Genomic DNA, 13,224 nt, shown 5'->3' with positions numbered 1-13,224 from the left:
ACATATCCTGCATGATAAAGTGATTCGCATATTGGATGTTATGCTACCCAATTAAATAATATTTATTATAGGTACTGTGTCAGATTAAATTATACGAAGAAATATTTTTTATAAGATTAATAATATAGCGTTTAAAATTGTGGAACAGAATCGAAATCACAGGCATCTCTTTATAAGTTGTAATAGGTAAAATATGTATATGTAAAATATATATGTATAGTCCTATACAGCACACAAAGATTGTATACACATTGCAGCAATCTTTCACCGCAATATTGCAACGCTGCAAATTCATTGCAAAATGATGCTGCATCATTGTTGTGGGATTGCAGCAACATTAAAATGTCCACTTTCAGAAATATTGCAATGTAGCAATGTTACGGTGCAACGTATTTGTAATATTAAAACTCGTTTTGCTACAAATGCAGACACAGTTTTAAATTTAATAAATAAACTATGAAAATATAAAAAAAGTTTAAAAAAAATAGGAAAAAATACCTTTAAAAAAACATCTATTCAGCCGGGTCTACAATGGCCGTAGCATAAGGTTGTAAGCAAAATGAAGTGACTTGAAATGAAATGACTTTGCTTTAAAAGTCTTCGCGCATGCGCCATTTACTGCGCACGTGCGCCTGATTGGGAGTCTTGGCGCATGCGCGGCAGTCCTCGCGCCTGCTTGGGAGTCTTCACGCATGCGTGGTAGTCCTCGCGCCTGATTGGGAGTATTCACGCATGCGCGGCAGTTCTCGCGCCTGATTGGATGTCTTCGCGCGTGTGCGGCAGCCTTCGCGCATGATTGGGAGACTTAGGGACGATTAGAGTCTTTAGAGACCTTAATAAGGCGAACCTAATTAAAACCATTAGAGACCTTAATAAGGTCTTTAGAGACCTTAACAAGGCGAACAGCTTATTAAGGTCTTTGGGAGACCCTTAATAAGGCCTTCATAAGGTCTTTGGGAGACCCTTAATAAGGCATCATTATAAGGGTCCCTTAATAAGGGTCTCCCAAAGACCTTCATAAGGTCTTTGGGAGACCCTTAATAAGGCGAAAACCTTATTAAGGTCTTCGGGAAACCCTTAATAAGGTTTTCGTCTTATTAAGGTCTTCGGGAGACCTTTAAGGTTCTCCCGAAATCCTCAATAAGACGAAAACCTTATTAAGGTCCTCCCAAGACCCGTAATAAGGCGAAATCCTTATTAAGGTTCTCCCGGGACCCATAATAAAACAAAAACATTATTAAGGTTCTCCCGGGACCCGTAATAAGGCAAAAACCTTATTAAGGTTCTCCCGGGACCCGTAATAAGGCTAAAACCTTATTAAAGTTCTCCCGGGAACCGTAATAAGCCGAAAACCTTATTAAGGTTCTCCCGAGACCCGTAATAAGGCGAAAACCTTATAAAGGATCTCCCGAGACCCGTAATAAGGCGAAAACCTTATTAAGGTTCTTCCGAGATCCGTAATAAGGCGAAAACCTTATTAAGATTCTCCCGAGACCCTTAATAAGGCGAAAACTTTATTAAGGTTCTCCCGGGACCCGTAATAAAGCGAAAACCTTATTAAGGTTCTCCCGGGACCCGTATTAAGGAGAAAACCTTATTAAGGTTCTCCCGAGACCCATGATAAAACGAAAACCTTATTAAGGTTCTCCCGAGACTCGTAATAAGTCGAAGACCTGATTAAGGGTCTCGGGAGATCCTTAGTAAGGCAAAAACCTTATTAAGGGTCTCTGGAGAACCTTAATAAGGTTTTCGCCTTATTAATGGTCACGGGAGAACCTTAATAAAGTATTCGCCTTATTACGGGTCCCGAGATTGGGAGGCTTGTCGCATGCGCGGCAGACTTCGCACGTGATTGGGAGTCTTCTCGCATGCACGGCAGTCTTCGCACGTGATTGGGAGTCTTCGCGCATACGGGATAGCCTTCGCGCGTCATTTGGAGTCTTCTCGCATGCGCGGCAGTCTTCGCACGTGATTGGGAGGCTTGTCGAATGCGCGGCAGTCTTCGCACGTGTTTGGGAGTCTTCTCGCAAGGGCGGCAGTCTTCGCAGGTGATTGGGAGTCTTCTCGCATGCGCGGCAGTCTTAGTACGTGATTGGGAGTCTTCTCGCATGCGCGGCAGTCTTCGCACGTGATTGGTAGTCTTCGCGCATACGGGATAGCCTTCGCGCGTCATTTGGAGTCTTCTCGCATGCGCGGCAGCCTTCGCATGAGATTGGGAGTCTTCGCGCATACGTGATAGCATTTGCGCGTCATTGGGAGTCTTCGCGCGTGCGTAGCAGCTGTCGCGCGTAATTGGGAGTCTTCTCGCATGCGCCGCAGTCTTCGCACGTGATTGGGAGGCTTGTCGCATGCGCGGCAGTCTTAGTACGTGATTGGGAGTCTTCGCGCGTGCGTAGCAGCTGTCGCGCGTCATTGGGAGTCTTCTCGCATGCGCGGCAGTCTTCGAACGTGATTGGGAGTCCTCGCGCATGAGTGGAAGTCTTCGCACGTGATTGGGAGTCTTCTCGCATGTGCGGCAGTCTTCGCCCGTGATTGGGAAGCTTGTCGCATGCGCGGCAGTCTTCGCCCGTGATTGGGAAGCTGGTCGCATGCGCGGCAGTCTTCGCACGTGATTGGGAGTCTTCGCGCATACGTGATAGCCTTCGCGCGTCATTGGGAGTCTTCTCGCATGCGCGGCAGTCTTCGAACGTGATTGGGAGGCTTCGCTCATGAGTGGCAGTCTTCGCACGTGATTGGGAGTCTTCTCGCATGCGCGGCAGTCTTCGCACGTGATTGGGAGTCTTCGCGCATACGGGATAGCCTTCGCGCGTCATTGGGAGTCTTCTCGCATGCGCGGCAGTCTTCGCGCGTCATTGGGAGGCTTGTCGCATGCGCGGCAGTCTTAGTACGTGATTGGAAGTCTTCGCGCGTGCATGGCAGCTGTCGCGCGTCATTGGGAGTCTTCTCGCATGCGCGGCAGTCTTCGAACGTGATTGGGAGTCCTCGCGCATGAGTGGAAGTCTTCGCACGTGATTGGGAGTCTTCTCGCATGTGCGGCAGTCTTCGCCCGTGATTGGGAAGCTTGTCGCATGCGCGGCAGTCTTCGCCCGTGATTGGGAAGCTGGTCGCATGCGCGGCAGTCTTCGCACGTGATTGGGAGTCTTCGCGCATACGTGATAGCCTTCGCGCGTCATTGGGAGTCTTCTCGCATGCGCGGCAGTCTTCGAACGTGATTGGGAGGCTTCGCTCATGAGTGGCAGTCTTCGCACGTGATTGGGAGTCTTCTCGCATGCGCGGCAGTCTTCGCACGTGATTGGGAGTCTTCGCGCATACGGGATAGCCTTCGCGCGTCATTGGGAGTCTTCTCGCATGCGCGGCAGTCTTCGCGCGTCATTGGGAGGCTTGTCGCATGCGCGGCAGTCTTAGTACGTGATTGGAAGTCTTCGCGCGTGCATGGCAGCTGTCGCGCGTCATTGGGAGTCTTCTCGCATGCGCGGCAGTCTTCGCACGTGATTGGGAGTCTTCTCGCAAGGGCGGCAGTCTTCGCAGGTGATTGGGAGTCTTCTCGCATGCGCGGCAGTCTTAGTACGTGATTGGGAGTCTTCGCGCGTGCGTGGCAGCTGTCGCGCGTCATTGGGAGTCTTCTCGCATGCGCGGCAGGCTTCGAACGTGATTGGGAGTCCTCGCGCATGAGTGGCAGTCTTCGCACGTGATTGGGAGTCTTCTCGCATGTGCGGCAGTCTTCGCCCGTGATTGGGAAGCTTGTCGCATGCGCGGCAGTCTTCGCATGTGATTGGGAGGCTTGTCGCATGCGCGGCAGTCTTCGCACGTGATTGGGAGTCTTCCGGCATGCGCGGCATTCTTCGCACGTGATTGGGAGTCTTCTCGCATGCGCGGCACTCTTCGCACGTGATTGGGAGTCTTCGCGCATACGTGATAGCCTTCGCGCGTCATTGGGAGTCTTCTCGCATGCGCGGCAGTCTTCGAACGTGATTGGGAGGCTTCGCTCATGAGTGGCAGTCTTCGCACGTGATTGGGAGTCTTCTCGCATGCGCGGCAGTCTTCGCACGTGATTGGGAGTCTTCGCGCATACGGGATAGCCTTCGCGCGTCATTGGGAGTCTTCTCGCATGCGCGGCAGTCTTCGCGCGTCATTGGAAGGCTTGTCGCATGCGCGGCAGTCTTAGTACGTGATTGGAAGTCTTCGCGCGTGCATGGCAGCTGTCGCGCGTCATTGGGAGTCTTCTCGCATGCGCGGCAGTCTTCGCACGTGATTGGGAGTCTTCTCGCATGCGCGGCAGTCTTCGCACGTGATTGGGAATCTTCACGCATGCGCGGCAATCTTCGAGCGTCATTGGGAGTCTCCTCGCATGCGCGGCAGTCTTCGCACGTGATTGGGAGTCTTCTCGCATGCGCGGCAGTCTTCGCACGAGATTGGGAGTCTTCACGCATGCGCGGCAATCTTCGAGCGTCATTGGGAGTCTCCTCGCATGCGCGGCAGTCTTCGAACGTGATTGGGAGTCTTCGCTCATGAGTGGCAGTCTTCGCACGTGATTGGGAGTCTTCTCGCATGCGCGGCAGTCTTCGCACGTGATTGGGAGTCTTCGCGCATACGGGATAGCCTTCGCGCGTCATTGGGAGTCTTCTCGCATGCGCGGCAGTCTTCGCATGTGATTGGGAGGATTGTCGCATGCGCGGCAGTCTTAGTACGTGATTGGGAGTCTTCGCGCATACGGGATAGCCTTCGCGCGTCATTGGGAGTCTTCTCGCATGGGCGGCAGTCTTAGCAGGTGATTGGGAGTCTTCTCGCATGCGCGGCAGTCTTAGAACGTGATTAGGAGTTTTCGAGCGTGCGTGGCAGCTGTCGCGCGTCATTGGGAGTCTTCTCGCATGCGCGGCAGCCTTCGAACGTGATTGGGAGTCTTCGCGCATGAGTGATAGCCTTCGCGCGTCATTGGGAGTCTTCTCGAATGCGCGGAAGTCTTCGCACGTGATTGGGAGGTTTGTCGCATGCGCGGCAGACTTCGCACGTGATTGGGAGTCTTCTCGCATGCGCGGCAGTCTTCGCACGTGATTGGGAGTCTTCGCGCATACGGGATAGCCTTCGCGCGTCATTTGGAGTCTTCTCGCATGCGCGGCAGTCTTCGCACGTGATTGGGAGGCTTGTCGAATGCGCGGCAGACTTCGCACGTGTTTGGGAGTCTTCTCGCATGGGCGGCAGTCTTCGCAGGTGATTGGAAGTCTTCGCGCGTGCATGGCAGCTGTCGCGCATCATTGGGAGTCTTCTCGCATGCGCGGCAGTCTTCGCACGTGATTGGGAGTCTTCTCGCAAGGGCGGCAGTCTTCGCAGGTGATTGGGAGTCTTCTCGCATGCGCGGCAGTCTTCGAACGTGATTGGGAGTCTTCGCGCATGAGTGGCAGTCTTCGCACGTGATTGGGAGTCTTCTCGCATGCGCGGCAGTCTTCGCACGTGATTGGGAGGCTTGTCGCATGCGCGGCAGACTTCGCACGTGATTGGGAGTCTTCTCGCATGCGCGGCAGTCTTCGCAGGTGATTGGGAGTCTTCGCGCATACGGGATAGCCTTCGCGCGTCATTTGGAGTCTTCTCGCATGCGCGGCAGTCTTCGCACGTGATTGGGAGGCTTGTCGAATGCGCGGTAGACTTCGCACGTGTTTGGGAGTCTTCGCGCATGAGTGGCAGTCTTCGCACGTGATTGGGAGTCTTCCGGCATGCGCGGCATTCTTCGCACGTGATTGGGAGTCTTCTCGCATGCGCGGCACTCTTCGCACGTGATTGGGAGTCTTCGCGCATACGTGATAGCCTTCGCGCGTCATTGGGAGTCTTCTCGCATGCGCGGCAGTCTTCGAACGTGATTGGGAGGCTTCGCTCATGAGTGGCAGTCTTCGCACGTGATTGGGAGTCTTCTCGCATGCGCGGCAGTCTTCGCACGTGATTGGGAGTCTTCGCGCATACGGGATAGCCTTCGCGCGTCATTGGGAGTCTTCTCGCATGCGCGGCAGTCTTCGCGCGTCATTGGAAGGCTTGTCGCATGCGCGGCAGTCTTAGTACGTGATTGGAAGTCTTCGCGCGTGCATGGCAGCTGTCGCGCGTCATTGGGAGTCTTCTCGCATGCGCGGCAGTCTTCGCACGTGATTGGGAGTCTTCTCGCATGCGCGGCAGTCTTCGCACGAGATTGGGAATCTTCACGCATGCGCGGCAATCTTCGAGCGTCATTGGGAGTCTCCTCGCATGCGCGGCAGTCTTCGCACGTGATTGGGAGTCTTCTCGCATGCGCGGCAGTCTTCGCACGAGATTGGGAGTCTTCACGCATGCGCGGCAATCTTCGAGCGTCATTGGGAGTCTCCTCGCATGCGCGGCAGTCTTCGAACGTGATTGGGAGTCTTCGCTCATGAGTGGCAGTCTTCGCACGTGATTGGGAGTCTTCTCGCATGCGCGGCAGTCTTCGCACGTGATTGGGAGTCTTCGCGCATACGGGATAGCCTTCGCGCGTCATTGGGAGTCTTCTCGCATGCGCGGCAGTCTTCGCATGTGATTGGGAGGATTGTCGCATGCGCGGCAGTCTTAGTACGTGATTGGGAGTCTTCGCGCATACGGGATAGCCTTCGCGCGTCATTGGGAGTCTTCTCGCATGGGCGGCAGTCTTAGCAGGTGATTGGGAGTCTTCTCGCATGCGCGGCAGTCTTAGAACGTGATTAGGAGTTTTCGAGCGTGCGTGGCAGCTGTCGCGCGTCATTGGGAGTCTTCTCGCATGCGCGGCAGCCTTCGAACGTGATTGGGAGTCTTCGCGCATGAGTGATAGCCTTCGCGCGTCATTGGGAGTCTTCTCGAATGCGCGGAAGTCTTCGCACGTGATTGGGAGGTTTGTCGCATGCGCGGCAGACTTCGCAGGTGATTGGGAGTCTTCTCGCATGCGCGGCAGTCTTCGCACGTGATTGGGAGTCTTCGCGCATACGGGATAGCCTTCGCGCGTCATTTGGAGTCTTCTCGCATGCGCGGCAGTCTTCGCACGTGATTGGGAGGCTTGTCGAATGCGCGGCAGACTTCGCACGTGTTTGGGAGTCTTCTCGCATGGGCGGCAGTCTTCGCAGGTGATTGGAAGTCTTCGCGCGTGCATGGCAGCTGTCGCGCATCATTGGGAGTCTTCTCGCATGCGCGGCAGTCTTCGCACGTGATTGGGAGTCTTCTCGCAAGGGCGGCAGTCTTCGCAGGTGATTGGGAGTCTTCTCGCATGCGCGGCAGTCTTCGAACGTGATTGGGAGTCTTCGCGCATGAGTGGCAGTCTTCGCACGTGATTGGGAGTCTTCTCGCATGCGCGGCAGTCTTCGCACGTGATTGGGAGGCTTGTCGCATGCGCGGCAGACTTCGCACGTGATTGGGAGTCTTCTCGCATGCGCGGCAGTCTTCGCAGGTGATTGGGAGTCTTCGCGCATACGGGATAGCCTTCGCGCGTCATTTGGAGTCTTCTCGCATGCGCGGCAGTCTTCGCACGTGATTGGGAGGCTTGTCGAATGCGCGGTAGACTTCGCACGTGTTTGGGAGTCTTCGCGCATGAGTGGCAGTCTTCGCACGTGATTGGGAGTCTTCTCGCATGCGCGGCAGTCTTCGCACGTGATTGGGAGGCTTATCGCATACGCGGCAGACTTCGCACGTGATTGGGAGTCTTCTCGCATTCGCGGCAGTCTTCGCACGTGATTGGGAGTCTTCGCGCATACGGGATAGCCTTCGCGCGTCATTGGGAGTCTTCTCGCAAGCGCGACAGTCTTCGCACGTGATTGGGAGGCTTGTCGCATGTGCGGCAGTCTTAGTACGTGATTGGAAGTCTTCGCGCGTGCATTGCAGCTGTCGCGCGTCATTGGTAGTCTTCTCGCATGCGCGGCAGTCTTCGCACGTGATTGGGAGTCTTCTCGCATGCGCGGCAGTCTTCGCACATGATTGGGAGTCTTCGCGCATACGGGATAGCCTTCGCGCGTCATTGGGAGTCTTCTCGCATGCGCGGCAGTCTTCGAACGTGATTGGGAGTCTTCTCGCATGCGCGGCAGTCTTCGCACGTGATTGGGAGTCGTCGCGCGTGCGTGGCAGCTGTCGCGCGTCATTGGGAGTCTTCTTGCATGCGCGGCAGTCTTTGCACGTGATTGGGAGTCTTCTCGCAAGCGCGGCAATCTTCGCAGGTGATTGGGAGTCTTCTCGCATGCGCGGCAGTCTTGGTACGTGATTGGGAGTCTATGCGCGTGCGTGGCAGCTGTCGCGCTTCATTGGGAGCCTTCTCGCATGCGCGGCAGTCTTCGCACGTGATTGGAAGGCTTGTCGCATGCGCGGCAGTCTTAGTACGTGATTGGTAGTCTTCGCGCGTTCGTGGCAGCTGTCGCGCGTCATTGGGAGTCTTCTCGCATGCGCGGCAGTCTTCGCACGTGTTTGGGAGTCTTCGCGCATACGTGATAGCCTTCGCGCGTCATTGGGAGTTTTCCCGCATTCGCGGCAATCTTCGCACGAGATTGGGAGTCTTAGCGCATACGTGATAGCCTTCGCGCGTTATTGGGAGTCTTCTCGCATGCTTGGCAGTCTTCGCACGTGATTGGAAGGCTTGTCGCATGCGCGGCAGTCTTAGTACGTGATCGGGAATCTTCGCGCGTGGGTGGCAACTGTTGCGCGTCATTGGGAGTCTTCTCGCCTGCGCGGCAGTCTTCGCACGTGATTGAAAGTATTCTCGCATGCGCGGCAGTCTTCGCACGTGATTGGGAGTCTTCGCGCGTCATTGGGAGTCTTCGCGCATACGTGACAGCCTTCGCGCGTCATTGGGAGTCTTCTCGCATGCGCGGCAGTCTTCACACGTGATTGGGAGTATTCTCGCACGCGCGGCAGGCTTCGCACGTGATTGGGAGTCTTCGCGTGTGCGTGGCAGCTGTCGCGCGTCATTGGGAGTCTTCTCGCAGGCGCGGCAGTCGTCGCAAGTGTTTGGGAGTCTTCGCTCGTGCGCGCCAGCCTTCTCACGTGGATTGGTCAGGATTGGTCAGGATTGGTCAGGATTGGTCAGGATTGGTCAGGATTGGTCAGGATTGGTCAGGATTGGTCAGGATTGGTCAGGATTGGTCAGGATTGGTCAGGATTGGTCAGGATTGGTCAGGATTGGTCAGGGATGGTCAGGTTGGTCAGGATTGGTCAGGATTGGTCAGGATTGGTCAGGATTTGGTCAGGGATTGGGTCAGGATTGGTCAGGATTGGTCAGGATTGGTCAGGATTGGTCAGGATTGGTCAGGATTGGTCAGGATTGGTCAGGATTGGTCAGGATTGTCAGGATGGTCAGGATTGGTCAGATTGGTCAGGATTAGGTCAGGATTGGTCAGGATTGGTCAGGATTGGTCAGGATTGGTCAGGATTGGTCAGGATTGGTCAGGATTGGTCAGGATTGGTCAGGATTGGTCAGGATTGGTCAGGATTGGTCAGGATTGGTCAGGATTGGTCAGGATTGGTCAGGATTGGTCAGGATTGGTCAGGATTGGTCAGGATTGGTCAGGATTGGTCAGGATTGGTCAGGATTGGTCAGGATTGGTCAGGATTGGTCAGGATTGGTCAGGATTGGTCAGGATTGGTCAGGATTGGTCAGGATTGGTCAGGATTGGTCAGGATTGGTCAGGATTGGTCAGGATTGGTCAGGATTGGTCAGGATTGGTCAGGATTGGTCAGGATTGGTCAGGATTGGTCAGGATTGGTCAGGATTGGTCAGGATTGGTCAGGATTGGTCAGGATTGGTCAGGATTGGTCAGGATTGGTCAGGATTGGTCAGGATTGGTCAGGATTGGTCAGGATTGGTCAGGATTGGTCAGGATTGGTCAGGATTGGTCAGGATTGGTCAGGATTGGTCAGGATTGGTCAGGATTGGTCAGGATTGGTCAGGATTGGTCAGGATTGGTCAGGATTGGTCAGGATTGGTCAGGATTGGTCAGGATTGGTCAGGATTGGTCAGGATTGGTCAGGATTGGTCAGGATTGGTCAGGATTGGTCAGGATTGGTCAGGATTGGTCAGGATTGGTCAGGATTGGTCAGGATTGGTCAGGATTGGTCAGGATTGGTCAGGATTGGTCAGGATTGGTCAGGATTGGTCAGGATTGGTCAGGATTGGTCAGGATTGGTCAGGATTGGTCAGGATTGGTCAGGATTGGTCAGGATTGGTCAGGATTGGTCAGGATTGGTCAGGATTGGTCAGGATTGGTCAGGATTGGTCAGGATTGGTCAGGATTGGTCAGGATTGGTCAGGATTGGTCAGGATTGGTCAGGATTGGTCAGGATTGGTCAGGATTGGTCAGGATTGGTCAGGATTGGTCAGGATTGGTCAGGATTGGTCAGGATTGGTCAGGATTGGTCAGGATTGGTCAGGATTGGTCAGGATTGGTCAGGATTGGTCAGGATTGGTCAGGATTGGTCAGGATTGGTCAGGATTGGTCAGGATTGGTCAGGATTGGTCAGGATTGGTCAGGATTGGTCAGGATTGGTCAGGATTGGTCAGGATTGGTCAGGATTGGTCAGGATTGGTCAGGATTGGTCAGGATTGGTCAGGATTGGTCAGGATTGGTCAGGATTGGTCAGGATTGGTCAGGATTGGTCAGGATTGGTCAGGATTGGTCAGGATTGGTCAGGATTGGTCAGGATTGGTCAGGATTGGTCAGGATTGGTCAGGATTGGTCAGGATTGGTCAGGATTGGTCAGGATTGGTCAGGATTGGTCAGGATTGGTCAGGATTGGTCAGGATTGGTCAGGATTGGTCAGGATTGGTCAGGATTGGTCAGGATTGGTCAGGATTGGTCAGGATTGGTCAGGATTGGTCAGGATTGGTCAGGATTGGTCAGGATTGGTCAGGATTGGTCAGGATTGGTCAGGATTGGTCAGGATTGGTCAGGATTGGTCAGGATTGGTCAGGATTGGTCAGGATTGGTCAGGATTGGTCAGGATTGGTCAGGATTGGTCAGGATTGGTCAGGATTGGTCAGGATTGGTCAGGATTGGTCAGGATTGGTCAGGATTGGTCAGGATTGGTCAGGATTGGTCAGGATTGGTCAGGATTGGTCAGGATTGGTCAGGATTGGTCAGGATTGGTCAGGATTGGTCAGGATTGGTCAGGATTGGTCAGGATTGGTCAGGATTGGTCAGGATTGGTCAGGATTGGTCAGGATTGGTCAGGATTGGTCAGGATTGGTCAGGATTGGTCAGGATTGGTCAGGATTGGTCAGGATTGGTCAGGATTGGTCAGGATTGGTCAGGATTGGTCAGGATTGGTCAGGATTGGTCAGGATTGGTCAGGATTGGTCAGGATTGGTCAGGATTGGTCAGGATTGGTCAGGATTGGTCAGGATTGGTCAGGATTGGTCAGGATTGGTCAGGATTGGTCAGGATTGGTCAGGATTGGTCAGGATTGGTCAGGATTGGTCAGGATTGGTCAGGATTGGTCAGGATTGGTCAGGATTGGTCAGGATTGGTCAGGATTGGTCAGGATTGGTCAGGATTGGTCAGGATTGGTCAGGATTGGTCAGGATTGGTCAGGATTGGTCAGGATTGGTCAGGATTGGTCAGGATTGGTCAGGATTGGTCAGGATTGGTCAGGATTGGTCAGGATTGGTCAGGATTGGTCAGGATTGGTCAGGATTGGTCAGGATTGGTCAGGATTGGTCAGGATTGGTCAGGATTGGTCAGGATTGGTCAGGATTGGTCAGGATTGGTCAGGATTGGTCAGGATTGGTCAGGATTGGTCAGGATTGGTCAGGATTGGTCAGGATTGGTCAGGATTGGTCAGGATTGGTCAGGATTGGTCAGGATTGGTCAGGATTGGTCAGGATTGGTCAGGATTGGTCAGGATTGGTCAGGATTGGTCAGGATTGGTCAGGATTGGTCAGGATTGGTCAGGATTGGTCAGGATTGGTCAGGATTGGTCAGGATTGGTCAGGATTGGTCAGGATTGGTCAGGATTGGTCAGGATTGGTCAGGATTGGTCAGGATTGGTCAGGATTGGTCAGGATTGGTCAGGATTGGTCAGGATTGGTCAGGATTGGTCAGGATTGGTCAGGATTGGTCAGGATTGGTCAGGATTGGTCAGGATTGGTCAGGATTGGTCAGGATTGGTCAGGATTGGTCAGGATTGGTCAGGATTGGTCAGGATTGGTCAGGATTGGTCAGGATTGGTCAGGATTGGTCAGGATTGGTCAGGATTGGTCAGGATTGGTCAGGATTGGTCAGGATTGGTCAGGATTGGTCAGGATTGGTCAGGATTGGTCAGGATTGGTCAGGATTGGTCAGGATTGGTCAGGATTGGTCAGGATTGGTCAGGATTGGTCAGGATTGGTCAGGATTGGTCAGGATTGGTCAGGATTGGTCAGGATTGGTCAGGATTGGTCAGGATTGGTCAGGATTGGTCAGGATTGGTCAGGATTGGTCAGGATTGGTCAGGATTGGTCAGGATTGGTCAGGATTGGTCAGGATTGGTCAGGATTGGTCAGGATTGGTCAGGATTGGTCAGGATTGGTCAGGATTGGTCAGGATTGGTCAGGATTGGTCAGGATTGGTCAGGATTGGTCAGGATTGGTCAGGATTGGTCAGGATTGGTCAGGATTGGTCAGGATTGGTCAGGATTGGTCAGGATTGGTCAGGATTGGTCAGGATTGGTCAGGATTGGTCAGGATTGGTCAGGATTGGTCAGGATTGGTCAGGATTGGTCAGGATTGGTCAGGATTGGTCAGGATTGGTCAGGATTGGTCAGGATTGGTCAGGATTGGTCAGGATTGGTCAGGATTGGTCAGGATTGGTCAGGATTGGTCAGGATTGGTCAGGATTGGTCAGGATTGGTCAGGATTGGTCAGGATTGGTCAGGATTGGTCAGGATTGGTCAGGATTGGTCAGGATTGGTCAGGATTGGTCAGGATTGGTCAGGATTGGTCAGGATTGGTCAGGATTGGTCAGGATTGGTCAGGATTGGTCAGGATTGGTCAGATTGTCAGGATTGGTCAGGATTGGTCAGGATTGGTCAGGATTGGTCAGGATTGGTCAGGATTGGTCAGGATTGGTCAGGATTGGTCAGGATTGGTCAGGATTGGTCAGGATTGGTCAGGATTGGTCAGGATTGGTCAGGATTGGTCAGGATTGGTCAGGATTGGTCAGGATTGGTCAGGATGTGTCAGGATTGGTCAGGATTGGTCAGGATTGGTCAGGATTGGTCAGGATTGGTCAGGATTGGTCAGGATTG

The sequence above is a fragment of the Camponotus floridanus genome, unplaced genomic scaffold (genome assembly GCF_003227725.1).
Source record: "Camponotus floridanus strain SB8 unplaced genomic scaffold, Cflo_v7.5 scaffold58, whole genome shotgun sequence".
Classification (NCBI taxonomy): Eukaryota; Metazoa; Arthropoda; class Insecta; order Hymenoptera; family Formicidae; genus Camponotus; species Camponotus floridanus.
This window is presented reverse-complemented; position numbering follows the sequence as displayed.